This window comes from Pinus tabuliformis, chromosome J (assembly GCF_031772625.1).
Source record: "Pinus tabuliformis cultivar Carrire ecotype Pingquan chromosome J, CPIR1, whole genome shotgun sequence".
NCBI lineage: Eukaryota > Viridiplantae > Streptophyta > Pinopsida > Pinales > Pinaceae > Pinus > Pinus tabuliformis.
The window spans coordinates 1092718918-1092741113 of record NC_142295.1 but is presented as its reverse complement, the minus strand read 5'-3'; positions in this window follow the sequence as shown (position 1 = coordinate 1092741113).

The window sequence follows — 22196 nt, the reverse complement described above, 5'->3', positions numbered from 1 at the left end:
GTTGGCCCCGGAAACTGCGCAATGCAGTTTGATGGTTGCATGTCACTACTAATTGAAATTGCACATTGTACAGTTTCAGTCCTCAGCAGGCTAGGTTGGACTGTGCATTGAAAAATTCTAGCAGTCAGTCAGCCTCCTGACAGCCCGGACTGTGCCTTGTGTAGTCTTGGCAGTCAATCTCTCGACCTCCCGGCAGAAATTTTGTAACCTTCATGATCAGTCACCCAGGAATGTGGCAAGTTAGTTCTCAAGTTCATTTTGGTTTTCGATTGACAAATTGCTTTCCATGAGTGTTGCCATGTCCACAGGTATCGCAAGTGTTCATCTGCCTCTCAGAAGCACAAGTACAATGGCCTTCAAGAGAGTAGAGTCAAAGGACATTGTTGAGAGAACAACGTGGGTTGCAGCCAAGCAAGTGTCTATGAGCTTCCCTACCTATGAAGACATCAAGTTGTTCATAGACATGGACATCAAGATAAGATGGTAGCATCATCACAGTGAGAAGCACCATCAGTAATAGCAGAAGGCTGCACACCCACATGTAGTGAATGCAAGAGGAAGGTTGTTGACAACACAGAGGTGGAACAAAGTTGCAAGCTCAAGCAGATCCACTTGTGCTGAAAGCAACTTAGGAGATTGAGGCTATGAGCTAACAACGCATCAAGACGATCATGCGAGAGCAAAGAATGGAGCAGAGAAGGAGTTGCATGTGCTGAAGTAGAAACTCAAGGAAGAACGGGAGCTACATAGACAAGAGAATGAAGTGTAGAAGGAACAAGTACATCAGGGGGCACAACATGTATAGACGGATGAAACTATGCCCATACAAGTTATAGATCCATCCTAGCAACTAGCACGGAGCAGACGAGGTGAGCATTGTTGTTGATCACATGCAAGGGAATTCAACACCATGCATGTCATTGTGCACACGCATGAAATCCCACCCATTTGGCACACTCACTGAGGCGAAGACAAGAAGCAAGTCCAACTAGATCTGAACATGTATTTTAACAAGTTGATGCGCACGACCACTAGCACATGCTTGGAGATCAGCACAGACACTATGCATCAACATGTTTTCGGTTAGGCTGCACCCAAGAAGACCATGCGCATGTTAGTAGACGAGTTGGATGGATGAGCCACACCAATGCACTGTATGTAATGAAGGCAAGAGTTTTCTTCAGCAAGATGTCACCATGGATCGCATGCACACCATCACGGACGACCAAGATTGGCATCAATTCACCACCTTCACCATCACAAGCATGTCAAAGAGTTGGTCTCATCACAATGGACTAAGTGTCAGTGATGTCTTGCATGGCTTTCTCAAGCCATTTTGTCTCACATGGGCACATGTGCATTGTAATGTAACATCATGTATAGTTGGATGTAACAGTCATAGAGTAGATGAAGAGTCATGAGGGTAGATGAACTGTCACAAAGGGGAGTGTCAAGGGTCACGCCACCCTTTGTTGTAAATAGAACCTCATAACTCATTGTAAATGCTTTTTGTCAGCCAAGCTTCCAATAAGACTATCTTAGAGAGAGCTTGGACAGTATTGTAACAAGCCTTGGCTTCTCCACTATGTAGAGCTAGTACATCTCTTTGGAGGAGCAGGCGGTTATGGCTATAACGTTCCGACGTCAAAACTAGTGGTTGTACATGGATGTATTGTATGACTGGAACTTACACTTCTTAATATAACGGAGCCAACACGTTTCATGTATATGTCATATTGTATTCCAACTATCTTGTTTACTCTAAATGGTATATGTATCTGTTTTCTTATGCATGCATGTATGGACTATTCTATACAAGTATGTATGAATCTTATTGAAATGTGTTGATTGGTTTAACCATCACTTTGGATTGTCAGCTAACTTTCTTTCCAGTTTGTGATGCATCTTTGCTCGTGTGTTCCCTTCCAAGCTGCGTGCTACCATAGGTTTCCAAGGGGCACACTCACCCAACTCTCTGTGTGTTAGAACCGTTCATGCACCTTCCTTGTCTTACTACAACTATCACACCCTTTCTACTAACAAAGTTATCTTACTTGCCTTTGTGCGAAATCGCGGTCAAGGCATTACCATACGACCCACTTCTGGGACTCCTACACCAAACGGTTTGAGGTTTAATTGGGACTTCTTATTGGGGAGATCCCCTGACATGTTGGCGGGTCCAACACTGTCAATAGGTACAAGAGGATAGAGGGGGTGAAGTTCCAAGGCTTCAATGATGCAGATAAGGCAGGGAGTCGTCAAACAAAAAAATTACTTCAAGTGTTATCTGCAGTGTTACGTCCGCAGCTATTTCGTAGTACAATAAGGTTGAATACATGGTTGCAAGTCAAGCAACATGTGATGCCATATGGATGAGGAAAATACTTGTGGGTTTTAGTCAGGTGATGGACCAACAGTGATATATTGTGATAATCAGAGCTACATTAAACTCTCTGAGAATTTGGTATTTCATGACAGGTCCAAGCACATTGATATCCGGTATCATCGTTTGCGGGATTGTGTGTAGAAGAGAATTGTGTTGCTATAGTAAGTTTTAACTGAGCAGCAAGATGTTGACATCTTGAAAAAGGCATTGTCAAGAGGTAAATTCGAATTCCACAAGTGCAAGATAGGGGTGGTGAAAAATCTCTTTCTTGTTAAGAGGGACTGTTAAAAAATGTAGCAAGAAAGGCTCAATTTGACTTTAGCCTTAGTCAAATTGAGTAAATCAAATTTCCACGTCAGCAGGACAACTTGGAGGCAGTTAACTAGTGTGACATGGCTCTTGTTACTTAGTTAGCTTAAGAAATTCGAGTTAGCGGGCTTGGAGTTTAGTTATGCATGTGTGATTGCTAAATTTTAGTAATCTAGTTCAGTTATTTTTAGTTGAATTCAATTAAATAACCTCTAACTATTGATAGAGTCAGTTGTGCTGTGGGACAACAGTCTAACTCATAGATTTTTTAGTTAACTAATCAATCAGCCCAAAATAGCTAATGCATGCATGGAATTTGAATTCCTCAGTAGAAGTGGAGATGACAAGGTAGTGTAACATGAGTTGTATTCTAGCTTGAGTGTACAGGTGTTGCATAAATTCAGGGATCAATCCTTGGGAATTGCACAAGAAAATAGGAGGAAAGTCCCATCTTTTAGGAGATATTTTCCTCAGGAATTGCTTAAGGAAATAGGAGGCTAGATGAGCAGATAATTGGCTAAGTGTTGGCCAGAGTTTCTCATTCAGTAGAGAGAATAATTATTCTTTTGCAGGTTGTGCTCAGAGCTAGAGCAAGCAATTGTAATAGTTTATCTATTCAACTAATTAATGCAAAGAGTCTTGAGGGGTTTTTATTAGTTGTTTTCCCCTAGAAATCACTATGTACTTGTGGTTTTTCTTATTGCATGTCTATGCATATTGTTATAAATTGTGATTTCCATTCCGCAGATCAGTAGTAGAATTATGTCTCTTTTTTTTTTCAATTTGAAATCTTGAGCAGCTGCAATTTTTAATTTATTTTTGTTATTTTTCCATTAATTATTTTTATTTTATTTTATTTTATTTCAATTAGTTATTTTATTTATCAAATGATCTTGTCTCGATTAGGGTCTTCACTTATTTTTATAAATTTTGACTCCCTCCTTTAAAGTTTGGCTTTGATTATTTATTTATTTATTACAAAAACTAGTTGTTTAATATCGCAGTTACTTATTAATATTTGTTTTTAATAAATTAATAAACTAATATCACTGTTTAAATATTATTTTTCAAAAACTAGCCATTTAATATAGCCGTTACATATTAATATTTTAATAAATTAATAAACTAATATCATTATTTAAATATTATTTTTCAAAAACTAGCCGTTTAATATAGCCCGTTACCTAGTAATATTTTTAATAAATTAATGAAATAATATCATTATTTAAATATTTTTTCAAAAACTAGCCATTTAATATAGCCGTTACATATTAATATTTTAATAAATTAATAAACTAATATCATTATTTAAATATTATTTTTCAAGGAACTAGTAATATTTGGTTTTAATAAATTAATTTAAATATTATTTTTCAAAAACTAGCCATTTAGTATAGCCATTACCTATTAATATTTTTAATAAATTAATGAAATAATATCATAATTTAAACATTTTTTTCAAAAACTAGCCGTTTAATATAGTCGTTACTTAATAATATTTGTTTTTAATATATTAATAAATTAATATATAATTTAAACATTATTGTTCAAATATAGCCGTTACTTGAAATTATGTCTCTACATTGCTTTCTATTTAAGCCTTTGCCATGGTCTGCCTCTTCATCTGGTCCTGATGATGAACCACACTTGTTGGTTCGAAACGCATCGGCCAAAAAAATTCTCTCATGTGATTTCTACCGAAAGACTTTGTTTAATTTCTATCAAATTTCTACACTTGACAACTCTGAAAAACTGTTGAATTAGAATGCAAGATTAAGGAGAGAACTAGCTGCAGTGAAGCAACATGTATAACACCTTGCGAAAAATAATCAACAATTATCTTCACACAACTTCAACACCACAGAATGGCAGTCATCCATGTAAGAGGAACTGGGGCCAATGGAGGACACCATGGCACGGTTATATGATGAGATGATACTTCTACAACAAGTGGTGGCTCCTCTTGTTGGCATTCAGAAGAAAGCACAAGAAGTGGTAAAACTCCTGAAAGTGGCAAACAGAGTGATTGACCAACTTCAAGAATGGGTTTCCAAGTATCTGGATGCTCCACAACATTTGGAAAGAAAAGACAGGATTGTCATTGTGGTAGATAGAGTTCAGCTAAGACTCCACCATTAGAACTACATACATCTCGGAGAATAGTCGATTAGCACTATTGCCGCTTATAATTGACTACATAATGGTTTCAACTCTCTAGCATGGAAATATGGGATGCCTTCAATAAGATCACTTAAAGAGATCAGAGGTAGGGAAATTATCTTCTAGGAGATCAGGAAAATCAAGCAAGCATCAGAACATGAAGGCTTGGATATCACCAAAGAAATTATTCTATAATATGCCATTGTACCAAGCAAAGCTCACATGAAACTCTCATGGCTATGGAATAATGTACAGTCAACGTCGAAGACCATATTGATAGAGGCATTAGAGGTGAAGATGCATTATGTAGGGGACTTGTTGGTTCATGTCAAAGTAATCTCTACAGAGTTTAGAGAATGACACACATACATCACTAATGAGATCCATGAGGAATCAAATGATTTGTCAATTTGATAATACTTTGCCCTATTATCAATTTTGGCTTATATAGCCACTGTCTCATATGTAATTTTTCTTTTGTAATAAATGATATGTAATGAATTCCAAGAGACACATGTGGAATGTGAATAGCCACATATGGAATGTAAAGAGTCATGTATAGAATATGAAAAGTTGTAGGAGTTGAAGAGTCATGAGGAAGCTCAAAGGTCATTTCCATTAGTTATAAATAACTCCTCATAACTCAAGCTAAGGGCTTGGATTCTTGGATTCTTGCCTTGGCTTCTCTTATAGTGCATAGGAGATAGATCATTCTTTGGAGAAGCAAGTTGTGGCTTCATGTTCCACTACTAGATCTAGTGTTTCATCTATGTAACAGTGTACCTGGGATCTTTCATTCATAATCAGAAGATCTATAGTCGACACTTCTTCATACATGTATTGTAGATATAGTAAGACTATTCTTGTTATGTTTTCATTATATGTTGGCGTTGGACCGCTGGAATTGTCTAGATGGCTAGTGGTTGCAAGTGTGTTTGAATTGATGTCAACAATCATGCTGGGAGATGTGTTGGGCAGTTGGAGTTGTCCAACTGTTGGCAAGAAAGTGGAAGAAAGTGTTGGCTTTGATGTCCCCTGGCCTAGCTATAATGGTAATTGCGCTAGTTTGATGTGCTTGATGTATCAATCTCGGGGGGAGTCTCATGGTTGTTGCAGTACTCTATAAAGAATCACCATAGTAGCAAGCTTATTGGAGAAGCCATAAATATATGACTATGGTGGTTGGGAGTCCAATGGTTGTTGTAGTACTCTGTAGAGAATCACCACAATAGTAGGCTTATTGGAGAATCCATAAAATGATTACTATGGTGGTTGGGAGTCCAATATTCCAGGCACAAGAGAAGGGCCAAGGTACAAAGAACAACATAAAGTTTGTAGCCATTTCTCGAGTACAAAATGGGCTCAAAGACTACATCAGACCCTCTCCACTGGAAAGTGCTCTAAAATAGATTTCCAATGGTATGTGGAAGTCTAGAAATGGCCACCTAGATCAAAAGTTATTGATTGTCGAAGTTAGGGTCTTGAAGTCCTCAGCAGGCCGAATTTCGGAAGGATGGTCATATCCGAACCTCGGAGCTTCAGGAGGCCAAAATATTGGAGGTTACAATTTCAACAAGTCGAAGGAGGATGGAACATCAAAAGTACAGAACATCGAGCTAAATATTAGAGCCAATTTTTGGAAGGTTGGGCACGTCGAAACCTCGGAAAGTCAGGACACATAGTAGCATATTAGGACCTCGGATCCTAGAGATTTCAGAGATCGGGACCTCATAACTTCTTAACAAATTAATTCTTTAAAACAGTGTCGAAGTTGTGAGGAGAAGTATTAACAAAGGAAATCGTTGAAAAACCAATCTAATGGACACTTTTATCTCTCCTCTAATATACACATGGCAGTAGCCGATTGGCCCCTCAAGAGCTGATGAGGCAGATGATGTCAACATGATGTGACTGTATGGTGGACACGTGGCAGTCATATTCAAAATTTTAGAGGAAGAGACATCATAACTCCGTTATAAAATATTTTTGGAAAAGTTATGATCGAAAGGGCTTCGATGGCGTTGGAAAATGGTTTTTGGGACACATAGAACCAAGGGCATGGAAAGAAGACTCAACACTTGAGTGCTATGAGTATTTCGAAGGTCAGAATTTTGGAACTCCTTGAAATTGAATTATGAAGGATGTCCTAGTACAGGGAGCTCCGATGTGGTGACACTCGGTCGTGGGAGACCCAAAGGACCAAGGGCGCAGAGCGGTGTTAGCACCTAAGTGATATGAAGAAATTTGGAGCTCAGAGTCTCATAATTCCTGTGCAAATGATTTATAAAAAAGTTTTGATGAAAGGGGCTCCGATGTATTTTGGAATCTAGACATAAAAACCCAAAAGAACCAAGGGCGGGAGTAGTCAACAAAGGAAAATAGGCCCCGGGCATGATCTAAAGGCCTTAGCACCTTGGCGCTAAGTCATTGGTCACAACTCTCGGTTCCATGGTGTAAAACAAGAAGAAGCTACGAAAAAGGAGCCAAAGGTAAAATCAAAAGCTTGTGATTTTAGAAGGTCATTATAAAGAAAGTTAGGACATGTAGGAGCTCTAATATTGCCCGCTAGTCTATACAGACATATAGTGAGTGCTAGTCTCCGATAGTGCCAGTATGGGAAGGCAGGTAGCCGATGCTTTATAGTAATTGATTGAGGGCCTACTCAACCTACAAATCACTTACCCTACGGAACAGGAGTTGCAATTTGATGGAGTATGCGTTACATACGATGCACCTGTGCGCCTAAGGGATATACCGATGGTCACAAGTAGCGATCATATGAGAAAGAAAACGACAAGGAGGCTAAGCACTAAGGGGCTAAAGGCATCATAATTCTGAGATTTCGTAAGGTATTTTTAACAAGAAGTTATGAAATGAAAAATCTCTGATATTACTATACATAGGTATATGAAGGCGTATGAGGATGAATGGGCCGGAAACTAAGTAAATGCTTGCAGAAGGTTGGTGTTGCAGGAGTAATGGCGACTGTAGAAATCATTGGGTCAAGACAGAGAGGACCATGATTTGCAGAGGTAGCAGTTGACTCTAGAACGACCATGCTTGAGCTTTCTTGCACGTTAATGAAGAATTAAATGTAAAATATGGCTAAGTGAAGAAGTGTTAATCACAATATAGGAGAACCATGTCAGAAGTACACCCTGATCTCTGTGAGCAGTTAAGAAGGATGGAGATCCATGTTATGCATGTAGACATAATTCATGATTGGTCTCATTAGAGTGTGCAAATTAACAAAAATATTTAATTCTCAACATGGAGATCACACAGAGTGTTGGTGAAACACTCAGGATCCCATCCTCATGTTTAAATGTAGCATTAGAACTCAGGCAACAGATGCAACAATAGAATGGAGGTGCCATACAGAGGTACAATTGGGTAGTGTGGAAATAGGAAGCAAAGGCATCATTGTGCAGAGTGCAACAGAGGATCAAAACTAGTGATTTCTCAGATGAGCAAGTGGGGGAAGTATCATTTTATAAAGATGAGTTGTGTGGAGAGATCTATATTGAGAGTGTGTTGCTACATATAAGGCTAAGTGAGCATGTTTTGTTATGAAACGTTGAGAGTGCCTAAGCAGAAGAAAGAGACCCCGAGAGAGATCCAATGTTGTTGTGTGAAGGTTCGAAGGTGCATGTGCATAGGATGAAGGCTGAGAAGAATGTGATGTTGTGTGAAAGGCCGAAGGTGACTATGTAGAGGAAGAAGGTAGAGAAGTGTGTAGTGGAAAGAGGTTTTAGAGCAGTATGATGTTGTGGTGGTGATAGTAGGTTGTTGTAGAGTGAGAAGAGTGAGCAGAGACATAATGTTGTGTGGGCCAAGGGCTAAAGAGAATAGATCTTATATCACGCAGAGTGGTTGTCAATGACAGTGAACACTGAGTTCCTATTTGAGTGTGGGTTGGATCCTGCATACAAGAAGTTGGTGCTTCCATCTCTAATGGGTGCTTGAGAAGGCTTGGGGGTTGGTGCCTCTTGCAAGATGGTGCTTGCAACAAATCTATGAAGTTGGTGGTTCACATGGTGCTTATGGTAAGTTAGACAAGTGTCTACAAAAGGAGGAAGTTGTTGCTTCCTGCTAGTGGGTGGTAGCAAACAATCAAAGGGAGTTAGTGCTTCCTATGAGTGGTGGCTCACAAAATAGATTGATGTAATAAAGTAGGTGCTATTATGTTACATCAATAACAACAACAAGCTTTGGTGGTTTTTTCTCAAAAGGGTTTCCACGTAAAACCTTTGTGTCTCATGTGTATGTTGCTCATGGTGTGTGCTTGTTTGTTGATTTCATATTGCTTCCAGTTGATATGTTGCTCTCATGTAATGGATTCCAAATTTGAATGAGGAAAAATAACTTGGCTTAAAAGAAAAATTATCCTTAATACTGATTCACCCCCCCAGTATTAACATTGTTTCCAATAATTAGTATCAAAGTTTGGTTCCTTCAGGAATAACTTAACCGCTAGAAGGTAGATCAAAGGGAAACAATGGCTAATCAAACTTGGCTTACATATGAAGGAGTTTCATTCTTAAATGGATCAAAGTATGTATTATAGAAGGTTAGAATGGAAGCCTATTTAATGGCCTTGGATGTTGATGTATGGCACTCCATATTGAATGGAGAAAAGAGTGAGCAGAATGAAGAAGCCAAGGAGGTTATCATGAAAGGGTTGTCTAATCCATATGCTAAGAAAGTAAGGCATTGCAATACAACGAGGGAAATGTTGGGCAGACTACAATGTCTATATGAAGGAGATAGCCATGTGGCTCAAGAAGAGGCTGAGGAGCCTTGTTGCTCTAGCAATGAACCAGAACATGCAGAAGTTGTTTCTCATCACACTCGTGTTGATGATGAAGAAGTCTCAGAAGGGAGACCATGCTGCTCAGAAGGTAAGTTATTGTTGTGTGATAAATGCAAGAGATAGGTCATTCATTATCTAGATGTTCATGTGAATCACTTGAAAATAGAGATAGTCGTGCATCTAGTAGTTGTAATGAAGATAGACCCACTTTAGTAGCAATAGAAAAGGGATCTTTAAAGGAAGAAGATAGATTCTCGGTGTGCTCATCCATAGGATAAAATGAGAGCAGATCATGTGAAGAGAATAAGGGTGTCACTGAAAGTGACAAATATGGAATACACCTTAGACCTGTGGAAGACTTCATGGAAACAAAGATGGGTTTAGATCTCTTTGGTGACTCAGTTAGCACCTCTGATAGTGAAGTGAAGGATCTGAATGAAAGGATCTACTTTAGAAATAAGTTGATCTCTACTCTAAAGGAGATCAAGGACCTACTAGAGGAAAATCTCAAGCAAGAGGAGCAACTAAAAAATTATGAGTTTGAGAATGAGAATTTGAGAAAAACAATAGTAAATCTTAATGCTCAACAGGAAGAGGCCAGCAGGTTGAGTGGCATGTTGAACAATCAGCTGAGTGATAAGGAACCTTACTGTAAGAGACTACAAGTTGAAGTAGTCTCATTGAGAAATGACTTAGAAAAGTCAAATAAAGAGTTGTCTCAATATTAGAAGCTTGAGGAGAGAAATAAAGTCTTGGATGAGATGCTTGGAAAACAAATATCCCCTCTCATCAAGGTTGGTTTAGGTTTGAAAATAATAAATGAAAAAAAATCAAGAGACAGAAACATGGTGGGAAAGGATTTTTATCCTGAATGTATATTCACAAAGAATGATGATACAATATATATACATCAAGCTATGCCTCGAGATAGTTAGTCTATCTTGGACATTAAATCTCTTGGTTGACTGAGTATTTCAACCACACACTAATCTAGGAGGCTAACTAGTTGGAGAGAATATCTCAACCAACTAGACCTCAACAAACTCCTAAGTATTAGGAACAAACTCATTCTAGAATTGATGATCACATCGAAGACAAGCAGGAATTATATTTTCCAAGTTTCATAATTTTATTATTTTGGACTTATTGATTGTGAGTATGAGGCTAAAATCCCCCTACTTAGGTACCACCTCCAAGTCTTCATGTTGAAACTGTTGAGTTGAGCCTCAATAAAAAATTGCCTGAAAAACCGCCAAAACAGGATGTCTAAAACTCCAATATGAAGAGAGCGAACCAAGAGAATGGAATCAATTGCAAGTCTGACACATACCTGAAAATGATTGACAACTCAATCTAATGCCAAGCTACAATGCAAAAGGATCTATCTATCCTTTATTAGGTCCAAAGACCATCCAAGTGAACAAAAATTCCAACATTTTCTCTCAATCAACATCACAATTGCTTGTCACTGACAAATTTTGATTCCCCCTACAAAATTGTGTTGTTGTAGAAAATTTCAATTTGACAACCATCATCATCAATTCTCCCTTTTTCAATTGAAAGAAGAGACCATAACCATCTGCATTTGTTTTGAACTCCTCACCTTTTAGATGTAGGAGAGTTTCATTGTTGTACTCCCCCTTTTAGGTGCATGAGAGTACTATATTTTCACTATTGGTTGTAATATTTGTCTTCATATGAGATTGAGTTCTGCGATAAAACATATACAATCATTTGACTGTAGATAACCACTCCCAAGGATTACTCCAAGCATAATGAATCTTTAATATAGCTGGTTTGTTTCGTTTGCAACATCTCACCGATGAGTGATTCTTATTGCCATAATGGTGACAAGGATGGAGATCAAAACAATTATCTTCCATATGACCAGTTCTTTGAAAATGTTGACATTTTGGATTTTCTTCAACTTTCTCACTGACTTCTGATGTTGCTTGATCAAGAAATCCTCCACTAATGAACTTGATTGGTTTTGAATAATCAAGAATATGAAAATTATTGTCATCTTTTTCATATCCTAAACCACGTCAATTCTTGTTGCATTTAATTTCTTCCCATGGTTTTTTGATTGGCTTGGAAAAAGAAGGTTGAACTTGTTCATGTACAACTTCGACACTTGAAGTTGTATCGTTGAGTGGCTTGGAATCATCTTCATCATTTGAAGTTGTGTTGTTGAATGGCTCAAAAACATGACTCTTTTGTTGCAACTCATCACATTGTAGTTGTGACTCAAGTTGTAGAAACTCAATGGTCTCATGTGCATAATGTAGATGCCTTTTAATATTAGCAAGAGTGGCTTTGTTGATTTTCACTGTGTCCTCAGCGGTGGATAGTATTAGATTGTTCAGAAACTCTAACAATTGAATACTTTGCTCCATTTGAACTCGCTCGCTTGATCACTTGCTTGATTTTCATGCTAGCTTGATCTTAGATTTTAACTTTGCTTCTTTCAATTTGACGCTTACTTGACAAGTTTAGGGTGTCGGCTACTACCAAAAATGCACCCAAGTTAATGATTTTACAACAAGTAGATTACAATTTCAAATGACTTATCTTGAAATAAATCAAGCTCCTATCAATTCTAACTAAATGATTATCTTGGGTGTCGGGTTCAACTGAGAATGCACCCTTTTGGTTACAACACAAAACTTTTCTTTTTTATTTTTCAACTCATATTCACTAATGGTTCTCAACTTGTCTTGGACTCAAATTTAGACTTACATTTATTTTAAAAATTGTGGACTTCACTCAACTTGACAAAATTAAACTATCCATATCTTGGACTTGACTCAACAAAATGACTTTTCAAACCCCTAGAATTACAACCTTATCACTAAAAAATTACAAAAAGAAATTACACCTTATTACTCCAAAAATAAATAAATAAAATACCAACACACCTTATCTCTCCAAAAGAAACACTTTAACTAATTTTATGACCACTTAAAACTCAATTTATAACCATGGTACCCACTTACTAGCAATCTTGTGTGGTCTCCCAGTACTCCACGCAACGATCTTAAGTGATTCTTAGACAACAATCTTCAACATCAATCAACAATGATCTGTTCAATTCTACAAGCAATGATATCCTTTTGAACAACAATTTCCTACAAACATTGATCTCCATGTCCTCTTGGCCAACATTTCTCTCCTTCACAACACAGTAACCAACAGGTCCTTTATTGGGAAAAAATCTCTAGACAGCGCTGACTCACCAATTTAAGTCGTTCCTTTCCAGCTTCACGCTTTTCTCCACACTGTTCACATAACTGTGTGTCCTCACTCTAATGCATTACAGCCTCCATGCATCAAATTTCAAAACAAAATGGCGACTACTTTCACAATAGCGACTATCTTTACCTATGATATGAGAAATCATTTATGGGTCTTCCTCCACGCTTGTTTGTTGTTCTATTTATGCATCAACTCAATGAAATGACTTTTATGCATTATGCCTGTTAACAATAATGATCTATTTCACAACATACAATTCCTTTTTTACACTTGATAGCATGTATGTACATAATAAACTCAAACTTCAAGCCTTCCACACAATGACTAATTCCTTTCAGCAAACTTCCTTCACGCTGGACATAGTCACAACAATGCCCAGTTCAATGTTCCATCTTGGTTTCTTAATTCTATCATGGATATGCACCAATAAGATAAAAATAGATAACGTAGCTATGTGGCTCCTCCAATAGAGTATAAACCTCCTCCTTTATTGGACTCACTTTCCACAGTGATCTGCACAAACTTACCATGCAAGTTGTAGCGAACTCCATCATAAACAAAATTTAAGAAATAGGTAGCTCCAAATTTGACCCTTGTAACTGGTGAAGATGCCTTTCCTTATAGATCCAACGCAAATATATCCATGCACAAGTGCCTCAATGGATCCACATTGTTGGTTCACGAGCTGCCTCCACACTGTACAGATCTCCTCACGCTGCTCGTCAATGCTGGCTCAATGTTGTTCCTGCAATGCAACTCTTTAATACAAAATCTCTTTAATCCATTGCTCCTTGGGTTGATGCTTACGTTGATTTCCCACACTGGACACTTCCTCAAGCTCGATCTTTAACCAATACATCTGAGCAATTTATCATGCATCAAATTACTCCAACTAAACCTCTCCAACTAAACCAGATTATCCAGCAAAATGTCAATGGTGACAACTGCACGCCAAATAAACCAGATTGTCAATGACTTCAGGCACTACACTCTCGTTGGCACACCAATATCTGTTACATTCAAAGTCATATTCCCCATCAGGTGGGATTGTTCCTTTCTCATTTTCCTAAGCACAAAACCCCTCAGTATGAAAACTAACAAATGGGTTCTCTTCATGTGAAGCTTCATGCTGGTGGGCACATATCAGTCAGCTCCAAAAATATCCTTTCATACTTTCACTGGCTACAAGAATCTTCACTTTAACACAGAGCACAAAAAACTTGTCCTTCCTGTCTATGACTAATTGATTATGACTTGGATTCCTCTCACATGCCCAAACCATTAGCACCATAAAGAAGAACAAAGCTACCTCTAGCAATGTCACAATCCTTGCCTCCTCTAACAGAAAATTCGTAATACGGCTATATTAAATAGATTCAAGCAAACCAGTCTCTACTAATTGAGGCTCCAAAAAAAATGGCAAGTGAGTGCCAAAAAATCAACTGATAATAACATTCATACGAGGGACCAAGTCTCTCTGCGTTTTTGTTCATTGATTTACCCTAACAGATATATTGTTCCCACAGGCCATGTCGTGGGTCTTCCACACAAGCCTTCAACGTAGCTCCTCACGGTGCAGATCTCTTTCATGGTGGTCTCCTCACACAGATTTCTTTCATGCTCACACCCTTCTGAGGCACAACAGTCTCAACTTAAACAAAGGTTCATCGCAATTTTTGATTCGAAATTGTGATCATTGCTTTCTTCCCATATATGAGAAGGACCTCTTCACATTTCTTTAAAGAAATGAATAAAATTTGTAGCATTCTTTTTACAGTGCTAGACCTGGCAACATGTTAAGGGGATCTCCTCGGTAAGAAGTCCCAGTTAGACCTCAAATTATTTGGTGTAGGATTCCCAGCAATGGGTCGTAAGGTAATGCCTTAACCGCGATGTCGCATAGATGTAAGTAAGATAACTTTGTCAGTAGCAAGAGTGTGACCGCTGCAGTGAGTCAAGGAAGGTGAATGAGAGGTTCTAACACATGGGGGTGAGATGAGTGCACCCCTTAGCAACCTATAGCAGTACTCAGCTGAGAAGGGAGCACACAAGGGAAGATGCATCACAAACTGCAAAGCAGATCAGACGAAAATCCAAAGTGATTATTAAACCAACAGCACATCTACAAGAAGATTCATATAATCGCATACGAAGCATTTCATACACAAATACGTAAGTTAAAAAACATATATTTCTAAGCAACTGGAGCAGTCCAACTACAATAACAACATATGCATGAAAATGTGTTGGCACTTATTATATAAAGAAGTGTAAGTCCCAATCATACAATACATCCACGTAAACTTGCTAGCCCCAACAGTGAAGCATTACATCCACATCTGCCTACTCCTCCAAAGAGATGAACTAGCTCCATGCAGTGGAGAAGCCAATGCGCATTACAATATTGTCCAAGCTTTCTTCAAGATAGTCTTATCAGAAGCTTGGCTAACCAAAAGCCTATACAATGAGTTATAAGGGACTATTTATAGCAAAGGGTGGGGTGACCCTTGACATTCCCCTTTGTGACAGTTCAACTACCCTCATGACTCTTAACCTACTCTATGATTGTTACATCCAACTATTGACACTTGACTTACACTTGACATGACTCAACATTACAATGCACATGTACTCATGTGAGACAACATGGCTTGAGAAAGCAATGCAAGACATCACTGACACTTGGTCCGCTATGATGAGACCAACTCTTTGGCATGCTTGTGATGGTGAAGGTGGTGAGTTGATGCCAAGCTTGGTCATTTGTGATGGTGTGCATGCACCTCATGGTAACATGTTGCTGAAGCGAACTCTTGCCTCTATTGCAACCGGTGCAATGGTTTGGCCCCTTCATCCAACTTGACTGCCAACATGTGCATGGTATTCTTGGATGCGGCTGAGCCAACAACACACTGATGCATAGTGTCTGTGCTAATCTTCAATTGTGTGTTAGCGGTCATGCGCATCAACTTGCCGAAGTACATGTTCAACTCCAGTTGGACTTGCTTCTTGTTTTTTCCTTGGTGAGTGTGTTGAATGGGTTGGATTGCATGTGTGTGCACAATGACATGCATTTTGTTGAATCCCCTGCATGCGATCAACAACACTACTATTATAGACATTTTTGGGCACTGCAAACCCAATCATATATGTCCATAAACCAAGGGCTTCTGAGTCCCTAAAAGTGTTGTTTCATGCCCTAAAGGAACAAGGTCAGCTGATTACATCATCTCCCAGAAGTTCTCCACATAAAACTGCTCAGAACTGGTCAAAACTGGACCATATAGGTTGCTCAATGCTAAGGGTGTGATGCATCTCACCTACCTAGTGTAAAAGGTGTGATGCATACTGGAAAGCCCTTCTGTAGGGTGTGATGGGCGAGAATGGACAAATGGCAGAGATAGTTTGCAAGGTGGATGATCATGGAATCTTCCATAAACTTCTCCTGTGACACTTGCCTCTCTGAATTTTCTCAAGGATGAGTAAGAGATCATCAATCTCCAAGTGGAATCAAGAACTATCAAAGAGAAGACACTAATCAAAATCCCAGAAGCTGACTCACCTCCCTACAATTATCTATATATGGATCCCTCATCCCAGAGATCCAGAGGCTGGAATTTTGTATCTTGTAAGGAAGTGTTGTTGGTTTCCTGGTGGAATATCATAGTGTTGGGTGATCTAAGCTTTTCATGAGGTGAAGAAGGGCTTTCATGCTGGGAGGATGACGCTGGGTCAAATCAATGGGTTGTAATCCTCTCTTCTAATCTTCATATTAATAAAGATATTCAAGTTTTCCTCCACATTCTTGTATGTCTGATAGTATATGCATTTGTGTGGTCAATATATATCTGGTCCTATATTTTTTATGATTGTAGATCTCTGCACTTTGAAGGTATTATGTTGCTTTGACTTTACAGGTACTCTTTGAAGCGGAGTGGTCAAGGGAGAAGCGGTAAAGACCTGTCGGTGAGGAGAAGGAACAAGCAAAGAACCGAGCGAAAGATCGAGGTTGGTATTCTTTGATCCTCTCATATCTACTTCTCATAAAGGAAAACAAAAGTAACTTTAATCTATTTGTTTCTAAGATAGCTACCCGTCTTAGTGGGACTAGCAGCTCTGCATAGACACTAGATTTCCCGATAACAAAATGGTGACTCTACTAGGGAGCGAATAGCTTGTTTGCTTGTTTATACTTGTTTGTTTTATAAACTTACAGATGGAGCCTGAAGTTAAGCCAGCTAGCCTTCGAACTGCATTTGCTATGCAAGTGCAAAGTAGATCAATGCTGCTTCAATCTATCTCCGGGTTTTGTTTATAAACTGAACAATTGATTTGCAAACATCCTAATTGCCCTAGTGGTGGCTCTAGTAACCTCATTAGATCAACCCCTGTGATTTCTATTTACTGACTATCATTAGCTTGGCCTAAATCCCTGAACTAAGCTGCAAACTGTGACCAAGAACCAATTTGAAGTCTCATCCCTAGACCATCGCACCTACCATGTGCAGTAGGTGCGATGCATCGCACTTTCCCTGTGTTGCAGGTGCGCTGATCAAATAAGACCTTTTCTGCTTCCCAATTTTGGTTTCTTTGTTCACTCTCTTCAGCTTTATTCAAGATTTTTGTTGTCTGTGATCAGTATACCACTATGGAAACTCCCTTCCTTTGCATGATTATGCCTCCATAGTACACAGAATTGTGAACGTTTTTATGTATTGTGCACCATTTACAGTTCTCTTTTACAAAAAAGTAGCATAATCAAACTGTCGTCTTTTGATTTGGAAGTGTCGCAAGTGTTGTTTTCAGTCAAAGAAAATAATCCTATCATTCTTGATGGTTGATTATACAGTTACTCTTGTATTTGATTTGAATTAGTAGTTTTTCAAGTGTCAAAAGCAGTTTTCAATTCAAAGTCGCAAAGTGTCGTCATTATCTTCCTTTCATTCTTGAAGAGAAATTTGTTAGTACTGTCGCTTTGAAAAGATAATTCAGATTTGTACTTAGCATTCTTCTTGTCATTCACACATTAATAAGGCTGAAAACAAATACATGCATGTGCATTTGCATTTAGACTACTTGTTGGTTTGATTTAGGACAATGCATCTAGTGTGTGCTCTCTGCTCTGTGTTGAAAGAATATCATCTCTCTTTCTTTAGTAGCTAGGATTTTCATTGCAAGAAGAAGATCAAATGATTGTTTATCATCTTAGATTGCATTTTATGAATTATATATCTACATCACGCGGTGAACCTGAAAGGCAAATTTCTTAAGAAAGATCAACTGTAAAATAAATTCAATGAACATAAAAACGCTTTGGAACCTAACACACAACATTTAGAAGTCTAGGTTAGAGATGTATTCCGACGTCGTAAAGCCTGGTAACTATCGCTTTCATTGCTGGTTGGGTGATTCCTCCTCTTTGAGATAACAAGTGCCAGTACGGACTTGTGCTCCCACGTACGGTCAAGTATATATTGGGAGACCACAATAGGCTATATCCTTTATCCATAGGAAGCTGTGTCAGCTGCCCTATCGATCGCAATGCACTGAACACAGCATTCGGGAAGATTGACTGTCGTACTGTAAAAAGTATTTTGCAGTTTTGCAATAGGTTTGGTAATCCCTCTGTCTAGATTTCCAGAGTAGTCTCTTTCGTTCCTTTTCAGACTCCTTAAAGGAAAAGGTCCATCTGATCACTTGTCACTTCAGGCTCATTAAAAATCGAAGGCGACTAGAGTCATCTTTTATTTTTTCTCGACTCTTAAAAATTGAAAAAGCAAGTTGTGTCAAAGCGTCTAAAATTTATTTTAATCAGAATAACGTCACTGTTTCCTCGTTGGTCTTAGGTTGAGAAAACGGAGTCCACCAACCAAGGATTTTCCCTTGGAGGAAATCCTGGTCCTTTCTCCTCTTGGGCAGATGTTGGTGCACCCCATATGGCCACATTGTCACTTCTAGGATTGGCGATTGGCTTGCCAATTGTTGGAAATAATACTGAGAGGGGGGGGTGAATCAGTATTATCAGATCAGATAAAACTTTTCAATTTCATACTCATAAACATATACGCGACTTCAGTTAAGTGAACCCGCGTGTACACGCGACTGTGTCTAAAGCAACTAGCGTATATGCAGAGATCTTATGATTCAGTTAATCTTATCTTCAGTAAATGCATCAGGATATTATTAAGCATATTAACAGTAAACAGATGCAGTATAACAGAATAGATCATCACACAAAAGCCACACACATGAACACCATGATATAAGGTGGAAACCCAATGTGGGTGAAAACCACCTGCTGTAATTTGTCTCTTTCTTCTTTAATGAGAAACTTCTTTTACAATGTACTGGTGCAGTCCTTTACCAGCACACAGGCTACAACCTGCAGAGGGCTACAACCCTCTCTCGTTTTCCAACTACTTTTGGAAGGGAGCTACAACCCCCTCAGCTCTTGTACTAGCTGATCCATTTACTAGTACGTAGGTACTGACCCTACAACCTTCAGGGACCACGTTTCATCAATTTTCAGACTGGATCCAAGAGTACAAAGCAAACATTACCGCAATACAATCATCAACTTATACTTGCATCATAATTCATTAAACAACCCAATACCGAATCACTGAAACCCTGTCATCAAGAACACAGAACCCAAACCAGAATCTAGAACTCTGCAACAACCACCAGAATCAGCAGCAACCTGAAATATTAACACTTATCATGCATACGCTACTTCACTGTACCAAAACCGCGTGTATACGCGCTTTCTCCAAAGGCAACCCGCGTGCAGATCTAGAAATGATTACTTCTGCCTTTGCTGTCAGATCCGACCCTTGCCAAGCGTCCCGAACAGATAACCAGCAATACCAGATCTTCTCACTGCGTCAGACACCCACAATCCATACTCCTTTGCCTAGTGATCTTCTCCTTATATAGCCTTAGGCCTTGTTCAATACCAAGAGCCAAAACCATAGAAACACAATACCATCAACCTCGAAACTAGGGATCAACACGTCCGTCGAGACATAATGGTCCGAAACCATAGGCACAACTTCCAAGGACTAACCGCCATGGACCAAAGGTACTTTTCCACATACACGCGCTTTTTCTGAAGCCAACCTGCGTGTACACGCGACTTGGTCTTAACAAACCTGCGTGTATGAACTTCCTTGGCAAGCTGTACTAGGATCTGTCTTCTGATTAAGTTGCCATCTCCTGTACCAACTTCTGAGCATCTGTACCAACCTCTGAGTGAGTTGCCATCAAGGACAACACTTGAATCATAATGCCAACAATCTCCCCCTTTGGACTTGATGGCAACCACCACACCAAGTCACTCTCCCCCTTTGACATCAAGGGCAAAGGGTGGACCAAGATATTCTCTTCTTTGGTATACCCTCTCCTGTCCATACTGCTGTCCATACTCCCCCTGAGTACATGCTGAAATCTCCAAATGTGCTCCCCCTTTGTGTATGCCAAAGTGTACCAATCTATCCATCCTGCTCTTGCTGAATTGTGCTGTTCATGCTCCCCTTGACTGTAGGCAAGATCTGCAAAAGATGTTCTTCAAGAAGAACAAAGACTTATACATCATAGAAGACCTTCCTATCACCAAAAGACTCAACATACATTCATCACCCAACCTAGTGGGGATATACCAATATTGACTCATCCACCTAACCATGTGAAGATACATGATAATACATGAACATTTCATCATTCATCCCAGGCATAGTGGGGAAACCAACATAGGCCGTTACATGACCTTGACATCATAAAAGAGATACATGACATAGTGATGAAATATCTAGACCAAGACTTATGAAAGCCACCAACAGCATCATGATCTGTACCATAAGCATCAGCCTGCAATACCATTCCTAAACAGTAAGATGTATCATTTAGCTTCATAGACTTTATCAACACCTTCTAACCATAATGCCAACAATGCATTATTTGAAGAATATTCTCCCCCTGAGTGTAAGCCAACCATGTCTGAACCATTTCCTGAGTCTGTTCTGCTCCCCCTGAGCCTGAGCCAACCATGACTGAACCTGGGTCTGTTCTGCTGCCCTTTCTCCATATACGCGACTTTGCAGCCTGTAACTCGCGTATATACGTGACTTGTCTTCATTATATAAGCGTATGCAGGATGGAATACTGAATTTCACTTTCAGATTCCCCTGTGTCTGTTATGTCAGCTGACTGAGTTATCCCACACCTTTCTGTCTCTGTCTTCTTCAATTCCTGCAACTGTGATGATGTATGGTCCTTTTGTCTTGAATTTTGAAATCTGCTCCTGCATTCCCTTGCTTTATGCCCATAGTTGTTGCATGTATAGCACCTTATATTTTTCATGTTCCTTCTATCACAATCAATTGCTTTGTGTCCATATGCATTGCAGGCAAAGCAATACCCTCTGAAGTACCTGGGATGCGATGATCTTTCTTGAACCATTCTACTTCTGCATCTGGCTGCAACATGTCCAAGATTATGACATACATAACATTCAACATTATTCAGCGGAGGAAATAATCGTCTATCACGTCCATAGTTAGGAGTAAAGGATCTTCCTTGAGGAATTTCTTTCCTTGGTTGTTCCTTGAGCATTTCAGATTTCTCATTAGAGTTTCTTGTCTCACCTTGTGAACTAGATTCACCTTCAACATATTCATGAAAACCAAGACCAGTCTTGATAGCAGGAGATCTTTGACTATTAAGAATATCATCCAAGACTTTAGAACTATCTTGAAATCGTAAAAGCTTATCCTTTTCTTCTAGTTTACCTTTCAAGATATTTACCTCAACTTGATGTTGTTCTTCCTTTTTCAGATACTTCTTCCTTAGGTCTTCTTCAACTTTTCTCCCTTCTTCCACTTGTCGCTTTAGTTTGATCACTTCATGTTCTTGATCTTCAAGATCTTCTTTTAGAGAGAGGATCTTTGATTCAAGTCTCTGAATAGTTGTGCTCTGATCTTTTGCTATATCCTGCAATTTCTCCCTTACCCTGGTTTCTGTCTCCAATAGTTCTTTTAGTTTGGCAACTTCTTCAGTTTCTGCATTCGTCTCTTCATGTGCCATGAGACTTTTAATATCCTCGCTATTATTGGATGAAGCATTCTTCTTCTTATGTGCCATGAGACTTCTAATATCCTCACTATCATTTAATGAACTTTTAATATGGGTATAATAGCTTCTACCATCTTCTTCATATATCTTTTCTTTGTTATGAGGACATCTAGCAGCATAGTGGCCAACTCTACCACATAGAAAACA